General features: G+C 44.8%; 1 long non-coding RNA gene across 1 annotated transcript; it reads right to left on the bottom strand.

Annotated features, from left to right (window-relative positions):
• Nucleotides 1–1,101: 1,101 nt before the first annotated feature.
• On the bottom strand, nucleotides 1,102–2,066 carry LOC147724887 (uncharacterized). The gene is made up of 4 exons (XR_015310114.1): nucleotides 1,963–2,066; nucleotides 1,798–1,859; nucleotides 1,600–1,641; nucleotides 1,102–1,488 (listed from the first exon to the last, which is right to left on the bottom strand). It is a non-coding gene; the product is annotated as an uncharacterized LOC147724887 (long non-coding RNA).
• Between the last annotated feature and the right edge of the window lie 13,002 nt (nucleotides 2,067–15,068).

Genomic DNA, 15,068 nt, shown 5'->3' on the forward strand with positions numbered 1-15,068 from the left:
CCCCCTCCGTCACCGGGTCCACCTGGAAGCGGCTCTGACTGGGCGTGGGTCCGAGGGGCCAGTTGGGCCTGGCGCCTGCGGCCAACAGTTCCTCCTCACCTGGGGCCAGCTTCGTGGAGCCAAAACAGGATGACAAACAATAAGCCACGCCCGCGGGACTTCCGGCCGCGCAGGGATTGGCCGGCCGAAAGAAACAGAAAGCAAAAAAACGCCCACGGAAGAAAACGCACTCCAGCAGCCAATCACCGCGCAGGTCACCCGGCGAGCCTCCCGCAGCCTGAACCAATGGCAGCGAGGCTCCCGGGTGACGTCAGCGGTGGTTCCCTCGGCTTCTCCGCGGCCCCGGGGCTGCGGCGGTGATTTTCACGGGCAAAACGGCTGTGCACAAAAAGCGCTCAGGGGGAAGCACAGCGCTTCGGACTGACTGCGGGAGGGGGCGGGAAAGGGGGAGGAGAGACGCAGAAGACGGACGGAGCAGGAAGGTGGGTGCCGGCAATGCCGGAACAGATTCGGGGGCGTTCCCGGCTTTTGGCTGACGTATCGTGACGTAGCCAAAAGCCAAAGATTCTCGGGAACGCCCCCGAGTCTGGTCCGGCCATGACGGACGCCTCTCTGTTCCAATGGCTAGCCTCCATTTATGGAGCTAGCCAATGGGACAGGGGGGCGTATTCCAGAGTCACTACTGTAATCAAGAGATTTCTCTGGAGGCGGAGCTTCCAGCTCCGTCCCCCAGCGAAACCTAAAAAAGTGCTGGTGAATATCATTTTGTTAAAGTAGAAAAACACAATAGCTGTTTGCAAAAATTCCCTACACAGAAAGCACACGATATAAAATAGCTATTAAAGTAAGCATAATAGAATTACGAGTGCCACCCATCCGTCAAATACCTGCAACGAAAAGAAAATAGATGTATTAAAAAATATAGAGCATTCAAAGAAACAAAACAGTTTTATTTTACAAAAGACAAAATCGATTCAATCGCTTACATGAAAGGCCTTGCACCATGGAGACAGCGAGCCAAAGATCACAAAAGACACGAGCAAAGGCACCAAGCAGCTGAGGCGATACGAAAGTACCTAAAAAAGAAGCCGAAAAGAGAGATTAATATCGAACAGGTTAAATAGCTTACTTGCACCACGAACAAAGCGCACGGAGGCCACGTCCGAACATATAAAGGAAACACGAGAGAGCTGCAAAACAAAAATATATTCCAAGATTATAAGCAAAGGAGCATGAAGTTACCTGTAACAAAACAGTAATTACATTACAAAGTATGTACTACGAGTCGCACTTACCTGAATAGTCAGGCCAAGATCACCAGACAAAATGGCGAACAAAAACACATGAGCTACACTTATTACTTTGGAAAAAAAACAAAATCACCTACCTGAAAGTCCTTGCACCACGGAGACGGAGACAGCGAGTCAAAGATGACAAAACAAAATGGCTAACGGAAATAGTTACCCCCACCGCGCCGCCGACAGATTCCTGCAAATAAAGGAAAATAAATGAAGTCAGAAATTACTTTTCAAACGTAAAAAAACACTCCGGGTATTCCAAAGTGACAGTAATTTTTTAGTTACAAAACACATCGCTTACCTGCAAGTCGTCACGCCACGGATGAGACCCGACACGGAAACACTAGAGAGAACAGGCCAAAAAAGAAACATTAGAAGAACATAAACCAAATAGCCTGAACACCTGTTACGTTACAATCTACAACACCTGTAAGAAAATACAAATTACATTCCAATCTATCTACACCGAGTCGCACTAATACATGACCACAGCGCTTACCTGAAAGTCGTTCGGCCACGGAGAAGGAAACCCGACACGTCACGGCAGGCTACACGGAAACACTAGAGAGAACAGCCCAAAAAAGAAACATTAAAAGAATATAAACCAAAAAGGCTGAACACCTGTAAAAGAAATACTAATTACATTACAATTTAAATCGCGTACCTGAAATCCCTTGTACCACGGAGACGGAGACAGACAGCCAAAGATCCCAAGACAAAATGCCGACCGGAAATCGTTACCACGCCGCCGCCGCCCAATTCCTGCAAAGAAAGGAAGATAAATAAACTCAAAAATACCTTTTCCAAGTTAAAAAAACTCCCAGTCATTCAAAAGGGACAGTCATTTATTAATTACAAAACACACCATCAGTTACCTGCAAGTCGTCACGCCACGAAGGAGACCCGACACAAAAACACTAGAGAGAACAGGCCCAAAAAATAAATACATTACAATATAAACAAAATAGGCTGAACACATAAAAGAAATTACAATGACATAAAAATGTAAATTACAAAGCACACCATCGCTTACCTACAAGTCGTCACGCCACGGAGGAGACCCGACACGGAAACACTAGAGAGAACAGGCGCAAAATATATAAAACAAATAGGCTAAACACTTGTAAACCAAATAAGTATTATATGAAAATGTAAATTGCGTACCCGACACGAAAACACTATTACAAAACACACCATCGCTTACCTGCAAGTCGTCACGCCACGGAGGAGACCCGACACAAAAACACTAGAGAGAACAGGCCTAAAAAATAAATACATTACAATATAAACAAAATAGGCTGAACACATATAAAAGAAATTACAATTACATAAAAATGTAAATCGCATACCTGAAATCCATCGTACCACGGAGACAGACAGCGATCGAGCCAAGAATCCCAAGACAAAATGGCGACCGGAAATCGTTACCACGCCCAGAAATCGTTACCACGCCTCGCCGCCGAAAAATACCTGCAAAGAAAGTTAGATAAATTAATTCTAAAAAACGCTTTTCAAAGTTACAAAAACTCCCAGTCATTCAAAAGGGACAGTCATTTATTAATTACAAAACACACCATCGCTTACCTGCAAGTCGTCACGCCACGAAGGAGACCCGACACAAAAACACTAGAGAGAACAGGCCCCAAAAATAAATACATTACAATATAAACAAAATAGGCTGAACACATATAGAAGAAATTACAATTACATAAAAATGTAAATCGCGTACCTGAAATCCCTCGTACCACGGAGACAGACAGCGAGCGAGCCAAGAATCCCAAGACAAAATGGCGACCGGAAATCGTTACCACGCCCAGAAATCGTTACCACGCCGCCCCGCCGACAAATACCTGCAAAGAAAGTTTGATAAATTAATTCCAAAAACACTTTTCAAAGTTAAAAAAAACTCCCAGGCATTCAAAAGGGACAGTCATTTATTAATTACAAAACACACCATCGCTTACCTGCAAGTCGTCACGCCACAAAGGAGACCCGACACAAAAACACTAGAGAGAACAGGCCCAAAAAATAACTACATTACAAAATAAACAAAATAGGCTGAACACATATAAAAGAAATTACAATTACATACAAATGTAAATCGCATACCTGAAATCCATCGTACCACGGAGACAGACAGCGATCGAGCCAAGAATCCCAAGACAAAATGGCGACCGGAAATAGTTACCACGCCCAGAAATCGTTACCACGCCGCGCCGCCGACAAATACCTGCAAAGAAAGTTAGATATATTAATTCAAAAAACCCTCTCAAAAGTTACAAAAAAGTCCAACACATAAAACAAATTACAATTACATACAAATGTAAATCGCGTACCTGAAATCCATCGTACCACGGAGACAGACAGCGATCGAGCCAAGAATCCCAAGACAAAATGGCGACCGGAAATCATTACCACGCCGCCCCGCCGACAAATACCTGCAAAGAAAGTTAGATAAATTAATTCAAAAAAATGCTTTTCAAAGTTACAAAATCTCCCAGTCATTCAAAAGGGACAGTCATTTATTAATTACAAAACACACCATCGCTTACCTGCAAGTCGTCACGCCACGAAGGAGACCCGACACAAAAACACTAGAGAGACAAGCCCAAAAAATAAATACATTACAATATAAACAAAATAGGCTGACCACATAAAAGAAATTACAATGACATAAAAATGTAAATTACAAAACACACCATCGCTTACCTACAAGTCGTCACGCCACGGAGGAGACCCGACACGGAAACACTAGAGAGAACAGGCGCAAAATATATAAAACAAATAGGCTAAACACTTGTAAACCAAATAAGTATTACATGAAAATGTAAATTGCGTACCCGACACGAAAACACTATTACAAAACACACCATCGCTTACCTGCAAGTCGTCACGCCACGGAGGAGACCCGACACAAAAACACTAGAGAGAACAGGCCCAAAAAATAAATACATTACAATATAAACAAAATAGGCTGAACACATATAAAAGAAATTACAATTACATAAAAATGTAAATCGGATACCTGAAATCCATCGTACCACGGAGACAGACAGCGAGCGAGCCAAGAATCCCAAGACAAAATGGCGACCGGAAATAGTTACCACGCCGAGAAATCGTTACCACACCGCGCCGCCGAAAAATACCTGCAAAGAAAGTTAGATATATTAATTCCAAAACCCTTTCCAAAGTTACAAAAACTCCAACACATAAAAGAAATTACAATTACATACAAATGTAAATCGCGTACCTGAAATCCATCGTACCACGGAGACAGACAGCGATCGAGCCAAGAATCCCAAGACAAAATGGCGACCGGAAATCGTTACCACGCCGCCCCGCCGACAAATACCTGCAAAGAAAGTTAGATAAATTAATTCCAAAAGCCCTTTTCAAAGTTAAAAAAAACTCCCAGGCATTCAAAAGGGACCGTCATTTATTAATTACAAAACACACCATCGCTTACCTGCAAGTCGTCACGCCACGAAGGAGACCCGACACAAAAACACTAGAGAGAACAGGCCCAAAAAATAACTACATTACAATATAAACAAAATAGGCTGAACACATATAAAAGAAATTACAATTACATACAAATGTAAATCGCATACCTGAAATCCATCGTACCACGGAGACAGACACCGATCGAGCCAAGAATCCCAAGACAAAATGGCGACCGGAAATCGTTACCACGCCCAGAAATCGTTATCACGCCGCGCCGCCGACAAATACCTGCAAAGAAAGTTAGATACATTAATTCAAAAAAACGCTTTTCAAAGTTACAAAAACTCCCAGTCATTCAAAAGGGACAGTCATTTATTAATTACAAAACACACCATCGCTTACCTGCAAGTCGTCAAGCCACGAAGGAGACCCGACACAAAAACACTAGAGAGAACAGGCGCAAAATATATAAATCAAATAGGCTAAACACTTGTAAACCAAATAAGTATTACATGAAAATGTAAATTGCGTACCCGACACGAAAACACTATTACAAAACACACCATCGCTTACCTGCAAGTCGTCACGCCACGAAGGAGACCCGACACAAAAACACTAGAGAGAACAGGCCCAAAAAATAAATACATTACAATATAAACAAAATAGGCTGAACACATAAAAGAAATTACAATGACATAAAAATGTAAATCGCATACCTGAAATCCATCGTACCACGGAGACAGACAGCGAGCGAGCAAAGAATCCCAAGACAAAATGGCGACCGGAAATCGTTACCACGCCCAGAAATCGTTACCACGCCGCGCCGCCGAAAAATACCTGCAAAGAAAGTTAGATATATTAATTCCAAAAACACTTTCCAAAGTTACAAAAACTCCAACACATAAAAGAAATTACAATTACATACAAATGTAAATCGCGTACCTGAAATCCATCGTACCACGGAGACAGACAGCGATCGAGCCAAGAATCCCAAGACAAAATGGCGACCGGAAATCGTTACCACGCCCAGAAATCGTTATCACGCCGCGCCGCCGACAAATACCTGCAAAGAAAGTTAGATACATTAATTCAAAAAACCCTTTCCAAAGTTACAAAAACTCCAACACATAAAACAAATTACAATTACATACAAATGTAAATCGCGTACCTGAAATCCATCGTACCACGAAGACAGACACCGATCGAGCCAAGAATCCCAAGACAAAATGGCGACCGGAAATCGTTACCACGCCCAGAAATCGTTATCACGCCGCGCCGCCGACAAATACCTGCAAAGAAAGTTAGATACATTAATTCAAAAAAACGCTTTTCAAAGTTACAAAAACTCCCAGTCATTCAAAAGGGACAGTCATTTATTAATTACAAAACACACCATCGCTTACCTGCAAGTCGTCAAGCCACGAAGGAGACCCGACACAAAAACACTAGAGAGAACAGGCGCAAAATATATAAATCAAATAGGCTAAACACTTGTAAACCAAATAAGTATTACATGAAAATGTAAATTGCGTACCCGACACGAAAACACTATTACAAAACACACCATCGCTTACCTGCAAGTCGTCACGCCACGAAGGAGACCCGACACAAAAACACTAGAGAGAACAGGCCCAAAAAATAAATACATTACAATATAAACAAAATAGGCTGAACACATAAAAGAAATTACAATGACATAAAAATGTAAATCGCATACCTGAAATCCATCGTACCACGGAGACAGACAGCGAGCGAGCAAAGAATCCCAAGACAAAATGGCGAGCGGAAATCGTTACCACGCCCAGAAATCGTTACCACGCCGCGCCGCCGAAAAATACCTGCAAAGAAAGTTAGATATATTAATTCCAAAAACACTTTCCAAAGTTACAAAAACTCCAACACATAAAAGAAATTACAATTACATACAAATGTAAATCGCGTACCTGAAATCCATCGTACCACGGAGACAGACAGCGATCGAGCCAAGAATCCCAAGACAAAATGGCGACCGGAAATCGTTACCACGCCCAGAAATCGTTATCACGCCGCGCCGCCGACAAATACCTGCAAAGAAAGTTAGATACATTAATTCAAAAAAACGCTTTTCAAAGTTACAAAAACTCCCAGTCATTCAAAAGGGACAGTCATTTATTAATTACAAAACACACCATCGCTTACCTGCAAGTCGTCAAGCCACGAAGGAGACCCGACACAAAAACACTAGAGAGAACAGGCCCAAAAAATAAATACATTACAATATAAACAAAATAGACTGAACACATAAAAGAAATTACAATGACATAAAAATGTAAATCGCATACCTGAAATCCATCGTACCACGGAGACAGACAGCGAGCGAGCCAAGAATCCCAAGACAAAATGGCGACCGGAAATCGTTACCACGCCCAGAAATCGTTACCACGCCGCGCCGCCGAAAAATACCTGCAAAGAAAGTTAGATATATTAATTCCAAAAACACTTTCCAAAGTTACAAAAAACTCCCAGGCATTCAAAAGGGACAGTCATTTATTAATTACAAAACACACCATCGCTTACCTGCAAGTCGTCACGCCACGGAGGAGACCCGACACGGAAACACTAGAGAGAACAGGCGCAAAATATATAAAACAAATCGGCTAAACACTTGTAAACCAAATAAGTATTTCATGAAAATGTAAATTGCGTACCCGACACGAAAACACTATTACAAAACACACCATCGCTTACCTGCAAGTCGTCACGCCACGGAGGAGACCCGGAGACAGACAGCGAGCCAAGGATCCCGACCGGAAATTGTTACCCCCACCGTGCCGTCGCCAAATACCTGCAGAGAACAACAAAAAAAAATAAGTCAACAAACATTTCGGCTGGGGCATTCAAAAGGGACAGTCATTTATATTACAAAAGACACCATCGCTTACCTGCAAGAAATCCCTTGTACCACGGAGACAGAGACAGACAGCGAGCCAAGGACCCCGACCGGAAATTGTTACCCCCACCGTGCCGTCGCAAAATACCTACAGAGAACAACAAAAAAAAATAAGTCAACAAACATTTCGGCTGGGGCATTCAAAAGAGACAGTCATTTATATTACAAAAGACACCAGCGCTTACCTGCAAGTCGTCACGCCACGGAGGAGACCCGGAGACAGACAGCCCAGAAATCGTTACCACGCCGCGCCGCAGAAAAATACCTGCAAAGAAAGTTAGATATATTAATTCCCAAAACACTTTCCAAAGTTACAAAAAACTCCCAGGCATTCAAAAGGGACAGTCATTTATTAATTACAAAACACACCATCGCTTACCTGCAAGTCGTCACGCCACGGTGGAGACCCGACACGGAAACACTAGAGAGAACAGGAGCAAAATATATAAAACAAATAGGCTAAACACTTGTAAACCAAATAAGTATTACATGAAAATGTAAATTGCGTACCCGACACGAAAACACTATTACAAAACACACCATCGCTTACCTGCAAGTCGTCACGCCACGGAGGGAGACAGACAGCGAGCCAAGGATCCCGACCGGAAATTGTTACCCCCACCGTGCCGTCGCCAAATACCTGCAGAGAACAACAAAAAAAAATAAGTCAACAAACATTTCGGCTGGGGCATTCAAAAGGGACAGTCATTTATATTACAAAAGACACCATCGCTTACCTGCAAGAAATCCCTTGTACCACGGAGACAGAGACAGACAGCGAGCCAAGGACCCCGACCGGAAATTGTTACCCCCACCGTGCCGTCGCAAAATACCTACAGAGAACAACAAAAAAAAATAAGTCAACAAACATTTCGGCTGGGGCATTCAAAAGAGACAGTCATTTATATTACAAAAGACACCAGCGCTTACCTGCAAGTCGTCACGCCACGGAGGAGACCCGGAGACAGACAGCGAGCCAAGGATCCCGACCGGAAATTGTTACCCCCACCGTGCCGTCGCCAAATACCTGCAGAGAACAACAAAAAAAAATACGGCAATAAACATTTCGGCTGGGGCATTCAAAAGAGACAGTCATTTATATTACAAAAAACACCATCGCTTACCTGCAAGAAATCCCTTGTACCACGGAGACGGATACAGACAGCGAGCCAAGGATCCCGACCGGAAATTGTTACCCCCACCGTGCCGTCGCCAAATACCTGCAGAGAACAACAAAAAAAAATACGTCAATAAACATTTCGGCTGGGGCATTCAAAAGGGACAGTCATTTATATTACAAAAGACACCATCGCTTACCTGCAATTTGTTCCGCCACAGACAAAGAAACCCGACACGTCAGCAAAGGCAGGTCCCGGCAATGCCGGACCAGAATCGGGGGCGTTCCCGGCGTCGCGTGACGTCGGCAAAAGCCAAAGAATCTCGGGAACGCCCCCGAGTCTGCTCCGGCATTGACGGACAGGCCCCTCGTCCAATGGCTAGGCTCCATTTATGGAGCCAGCCAATGAAAGACGAGGGCCGACCCAAACCCACACTACAGTTCTCATTAGGTTTTCGCCTGCGCGAAAAAGCTGCGCAGAGCGCAGCTTTCGCCAGGCAAAACCTAACAAGCATTTACAATGCAATGGTTTCGCCTTTGGAAAAGTTAGAGCTATTGGCATTGTAAATGACAAAATTTGTATTTATGTGTTGGTTTTGAAAACAGATAAATAAATGGCATTGTCATTCACATTGTCATTAGCTTAATCTCTCGCAAATGTGAGACCTATTGTACCCTACGGACGAGCTCAGCATTATATGCCTCATTACTACACTGTTTTGCCTGCGCATTTCTGTTAGAGCCTAGGTAACCACTTGTGCAAAACTAGGACTGAGCACCATTTACATGAAACCCATCAAAGGCGCCAAGTGGAGAAGTGTGGCTCACTGGTTAGAGCAGGCAGACCCTGAAGCAGAGGTCAGACCCGGGACCAGGGTTCAATTCCCGACGCGGCAGGGTCTTGAGCTCAAATGTCCACGGACTCGATAATTCTCGCTTCGGTGCCTGACCTAATCATGGGTTCACACTCTGCAACTCTGGGCATTAAGCTTGCTTAATCTCCACAACGGCCCCCCTTCGGCGGGATGCCTGGCTTTCACCTTGGGGATGCCCTGTAGGGGCTATCTCACAGGGAAAAGCCAGGACGGGTTCCCAAGGCAAGCGCCGAGATGCCTCCGGGTAGTCGAGCGCTATATAAGAACATACAAAAAAAAAAAAAAAAAAGTGCAAAGTCGGGCACAAGAACCACTTCAGCTCAGTGGCACGCCAATTACAGCCCTGAGGCTGAGGCCACAAGGATTGGCCCCTGGGCAGACCCAGCCGCACTGGTTGGTGGTGGGCCCACCCAGGGCTTCAGTGCGGCATGGTGAATATTCTAGACTAGAATGAAGCCCTTTTAGGGCATGGTTTAACACCAGTGCCGCTGTGGTGCAAGCTGTGTCCGCGTGAGGCTCTGGCACCGTTAGCTCGTGACAGCCACAAGTGCAACGCAAAAAAATGTGGAAAAGACGCTGACAAAAATGGCGCAAATGACACTCAATTTTTTTAACGACATTGTAAACAGTGTAGTGGGTGACACCAGAGCAGGCAGTATTTGTTCTGGTGAAGCCTCAAGTCATCCACCGGCCGCATGAGAAGCCCAAAGCCTCTGACGTAAGCAGGGGCCTGGAGAGTCAGTGGGTAAAAGGTTGAGAGGATTTTCCACAGCTCATCATTAAACGACCACAGCTTTTACGGGCTGAGGCGCCGGAGCACGAGGCTGACTTCAGTGCCTCGATGTGCCCCAGCTGATAAAAAGTGAAAACCACTCTGTCTGCTTTCATGAGAAACGCTGGTTTCGCTGGTGGTGCCATCAGCGTGGGCAGCAGTGTGCCACTCAAACTGGAATCCTGTTTGCGGGACAACTACCCCTGCAGGTGGGCGTGGTCTGCTCCTATTCAGTGCGTGATGCACTAGTTTGCACAATTACACAGTCAGATGGCATATTGCAAAAAACGGTACTTATGAACTGTGTCTCTCGAGTGTTCATGCCCCTGGGATGCGCTAATTCCCATTAAAGTGAGGAAGCATTATTTTTAACCTATAAACCGAGTGGTAAACCGTGCCAATGCGTGCTGGCACGAATTATGCCATGGAACACCAGCCCCTGTCTTGTACCACCCCGCAGCAGCAGGGCGGTGTGCCAGGCAGGGTGCTGGACTGTGTGTGCAAGCACCACGCTGGCTGGCTAGAAATTGCGCAGCTGCGACTAGCGCCTTGGCGCCCACTTCCAGGCGCTCCATCGTTTGAATGGGCCAGTAAGCCCATATTGCAGTATTTTGCTCAGAAGGGGGTGGCTGGGAGTGAGTTATAAAGGGGGTCTGCATAGAAAAGCCCTCGTTTTATAAATGGCTCTGTGACAATGTACATGCTGTCCGCCTCTTCTCATGGTAACCCACAGCGTTAGCTGTGCTGCCTGAATGAGCACAGAATAGGTTTGCAACGCGCACCAATTTGGATCGTTGCCTTCGCCGAATGTACGATGTCAAATACACTGGGTAACGGTAACACTACGGCTGCTCGGTAACACTACAGCTGCTCGGTAACACTACAGCTGCTCGTTATAGCGCTTGGAAATGGCAGGGGTGCGGACAGAAGAACTGTAAAGGCAACCTATTGACATTAACAAAGCAGCCCGCGCCTCCCTCGCGCGCTGCTACGTGCTACTAATGAGGCGAGTACACATACGCTGCAGTGTGGAATGCGTTTAGCTTCGGTAAGTACTAAATCACTTTTCGTGTCTTGTGCACTAAATTAAATGATCTTACAAGGATACCGATGCGTGCATTCGATTTGGAAAAACACTTCAGGGGTAGTAAGTGGGAGGCACTGCTATCTGCGCGGTTAGGTTTAAGCTGTGTGCTATGACGTCAGCGGATGGCTCCGCCTCCCCAAAGCGCTGCTCTGAGTCGCTGTGCCTAGCGCCGTTAGTGGAGAATGTTTTTATGCCTAAGAGATAACTATGGCGGGCGCTGGCAGAGGAGGAATTAAGAACTCAAGTACGTACATTTTAGGGTCACACGCAAACACCACTTCCCCACACAGCCAAGATGGCAAAGGGCCATAGTTTCACCCCTTCCTTCCACTCATTCAGTTTAAAGAGCCGCACTGAACACTGCCTCAGAAACTCAGTCACTGTGATTACCGAGTGAACAAATTACAAAAGCAGACGTTAAGTTACATGAGGCAAAAGTGAAAATTGTGAGCAAACAAAATACACGACGTAGCAAAAGATACATTACATATACGAACTCGAAAGTTTCAAGACGGAGCTTCGCAAGTAAGCTACTGCCCGGCCGCCATCTTCGGCGGAATGAAACAAAGCAAACCTTGGCAAAAAAAAAAAAAACGCCCACCGCCGCATGACGTTTTAAAAGGGGCGGAGAGGGTAAAAAAATCGCCGGAACGCCCACAAATCGCCTCGGACAATGACGGACAGATCTCTCTTCCAATGGCTAGCCTCCATTTATGGAGCTAGCCAATGGAAGAGAGAGGCAGGACAAAGCCACATACTATTCTAACATAAGATTTCGCCTGCGCGAACGCTGCTGCTCATGGGAAGCCAGGCGAAACCTAAAAAATGGCCCCCACTGGTCCAAAACTGGCCCCCACCTCTCCGGCCCACTGGGAAAATGCCAGCTGCCCGCTACACCCAGTCCAGCCCTGCCTACTGGAAGGAACCTGTAGCTTCTTTAACCCCTTCTCTGCGGGGCGTTTTCACCTGCTGTGCGGGGGTGGGGGGCGCGCAGCGCCGCTGTGCTTGTGACGAACTCAGCTCATCATGAGGCACAGTGGAGCTGCACTCATGACGAGTGGAGCTCGTCACGACCACACCCGATCTGAGCTCGTCATGAGCACGCAACGGGTTAAAGCCCGACAATCTGGTTTCAGCAGCACGAAACAATAATGCATGTTTTCCCAGAGTGCCTTTCATCCAAGCAGGGCAGGACTCCCCATGGCAAAGGTCATAAAAAACAGGGCGGGTGCAGTTCAAGAGGTCATCGTGCTGAAAATAGTGTTTTGTTTTTAGTGAAAAAAACACAGTGGTGGTGAGCCGCTCTGTAATAGGCCAAAAGTAGCATATTTTCTCACTCATTTACAAGGTGGGACTAGGTATTAAATAGTGATGGGGTTCTACATAACCCCCAACGCTCCACGGTTTCTGATAAAGAATTATACTGCAGATACTTTTACATTTTAGGGAATCAGGCTGTCCATAGCATGGTGACGGTCATGTATGCGTTTGTTTTTGTAAAAAGGATAATTGAACATAACTGCAATGTTTGAATTATTAAATATGTTTCACTGATTTTTTTATAGGCGGGCAGGGTCATCATTAAAAGATTTAAAGACCACTGTCCTACAGGAAGTAGCTTACCACTTTGTTAAACATGCAGCCATTTGTTAAATGGAAAGGCTAAGCTCAATAATATTCTGACTTTGTATTTGGCATGTGCCCTTCATTTATTTGGTAAGCATCTAGGACAGTGGTTCTTAATCTGTTGTCCACAACCCTATGCGGGGCATCTTCTGGGAGTCTGCAACCGCTCTACCAAATTAAATAATATCAAAATTAATAAAGCATATACAAATTAAGATACAAAGTTGAAATTTTAAGAAGTTTTCCAAATTTGAACGCAAATTAAACTAAATGTTCCAATAATTGGGCATTTGTTTAATGTGCACATGTTTTTTGTATTTTTGTGCATTGTTTTGAGGTTCAAATCATAGCAACTGCTTACGCTGGGGGTTCCCTGCTTCCAATAATAATTCAGTGGATGTCCCTGGATTCCAATAATGACTCAGTGGGGTTTCACAGCAGTTTAAGTGTTAAGAACCACTCTTCTAGAATAAAAGTGATGCTCAAATGGTGCATCAAAAGTGGAGCGCGGGACGTGTTCAGTGGACGCGACAAGAAAGAGGAATGTGGCCGAGCAGTGAGACGGACAAAATCGATATCTCAAATAATGAAAATCAATAAATACATGTGACAATCCCTGATTCCACACTTAATAAATGCCACTACCAATTTATCAACAAACAATTACCCCTACTTCTTTCTTACCAAGAAAGCATTACCACAACCCCTTTCCCAAAACAAGATGAACAATGCACCTTTGTCAAGAGCCCTTTAACTCTTCACTGTATCATATGCTAGAAATGTTTCTATAGTACAGATTATGCCACTAGCTTGACCTCGCAGCGCTACAATCACCATTCATTGTTTTCTTTTGGGGAAATGCCCGGACACCGCCTTCTGTCCTCGCCACACAAACTGCTCTGCAAGTCACCCCTAGACTCCGCACCCCACCAAAAATGAACATTATGGCTTTCTTGTTAAAAAGAACTTTAAAATTGTATGCTACAGTCCTTTGAGTATTTTCTTGTGTAGCGCTTATTCTCTGATATTGTTGCTTTTTGGCGCTTAAATTATAGACCTTTTTATTGCCCAACTCAGTGGAACTCATTTTATTAAACTCGCAATGATTAAACCCTGACTAGACCCCGCTAGGGTTCACTCATCCAAGGCTGTATTCAGAAGATGTCCTGGCAGCAAGCTGTCAACCGACTGAGCTATGTGAGTCTCTCTGCCCCAGCCCCACAACACACCCAGAGGCACCAGGCTTATCTGTAAAGGTCTCTGTTTCACTGCAGTTCTGCTCGGCTGTGAACAATAGGCCCATGTCAGGCCGTGGGATAGTCAGGCAGTTCAATGTAATAATTCTAAGTACATGTGGTAACCGAATGAAACCTGATGTTTCCTGACTCTACAGCGAAGGGTGCAGTTAGAACAGCTGGACTCAAAGTTACTCGTTGTGGTGTTGTGGGGAGGAGGAAACTTGGAGTCAGGTTTGCAGCCCTGGCTCACCCCTGACCCACGTCACTGATATTTAAATATATTACCTGCAGCTTATATGTGGGTGCACCAGCTTGTTTACTATTGTAAGGTTACAAATGTATCTTCCTTGCAGGAACATTAACCCACTGGTGTATCTCAGTGTATCACTGAACTCATAAGCAACGTGTGATTTACGCGCACACACACCACAGCGAATTGAACTGTCTTTCTGACTCTTCCTAAAATGCACACAGATTACCCTCCTCTCTCTGCTTTAAATAACTCAACCCACTGAGCTATCTTCTCGCAGTTTTTCTCTCTCTCCTTCTCTCTGACAATCTTTCCCTCTATTTCTCTGACACTTTCTTTCTCTCTCTCGGACAATCGACACTCTTTCTTTCTCTCTCTCTCTCTCACTGTCTGTCTGTCTGTCTTTCTCTCTGACACACTCTTCCTCTGTCT

The sequence above is a fragment of the Lissotriton vulgaris genome, chromosome 4_1 (assembly GCF_964263255.1).
Source record: "Lissotriton vulgaris chromosome 4_1, aLisVul1.2, whole genome shotgun sequence".
NCBI lineage: Eukaryota > Metazoa > Chordata > Amphibia > Caudata > Salamandridae > Lissotriton > Lissotriton vulgaris.